The sequence below is a fragment of the Myotis davidii genome, unplaced genomic scaffold (genome assembly GCF_000327345.1).
Source record: "Myotis davidii unplaced genomic scaffold, ASM32734v1 scaffold693, whole genome shotgun sequence".
Taxonomy (NCBI): Eukaryota; Metazoa; Chordata; class Mammalia; order Chiroptera; family Vespertilionidae; genus Myotis; species Myotis davidii.
In genome coordinates this window covers 230,121-230,973 of record NW_006284939.1, presented here as the reverse complement: position 1 = coordinate 230,973, position 853 = coordinate 230,121, and positions in this window count along the sequence as shown.

The following is an 853-nucleotide window of genomic DNA, read 5'->3' as shown; positions in this document are numbered from 1 at the left end:
CTCAAGAGCCCAAAGAGCCGCATGTGACTGGAGAGCCGCGGTTTGCCGAGCCGCAGTCTGCCGACCACTGGAGAAAGGCAGAGGTAATGCATCTGTAGAGGTCTGGGGGGAGGGGGGAGAGAAAGGCCTGGCCTGCTCCCTAGAGGGCGAGCACCATTGGGCCAGGCACCAGTTTTTAACAGTTAGCTCCTCGCCCTGGCCAGTTTGGCTCAGTGGTTAGAGCACCTGCCTGCGGACTGAAGGGTCCCAGGTTTGATTCCAGTCAAGGGCACGAACCTTGGTTGCAGGCTCAATCCCTGGCCCTGGTCAGGGTGTGTGGGTGGCCACCAATCGATGTGTCTCTCTCACATCGAAGTTTCTCTCTTTCTCGACTCTCCCCCTCCCTCCCACTCTCTCAAAAAATAAAATCAATAGAAAAGTATCCCAGGGTGATGATTTACTAAAACAAAAAAGAAAAAGGAAAGAAAACCTTGAGTTCATACAAAGATGATGGAGGGGAGGCAAGGCGGCAGCCCCAGGTCACCGCAGCTGCTGTGTGCGTGGCCCGATCGCCCGGGAGAGAAGCCACGCCCAAACGCAGCATCGTTGCAAACAGGAGCAGAGTCAAGCACTGCCCACTGGGCCCGTGCAGGGTGCTGACAGCACCGTTTCACCCCCTCTCCTCCAGGGGGAGGGAGATCAGTTGCTATACTTTGTGTTCAACTCAATTACCGTGTTTTAAAAATAGCCAGCTGCCGCCAGACCAGAGCCCGCAGCCCCTTGTCATCCCTGCAGCCCCAGGGCGAAGGGAGCCGGTCACAGCTGCAGCTCTGGCTGGGGCCACCCGCCTTCGCCTTTGGCAGGGCTGCTCCTC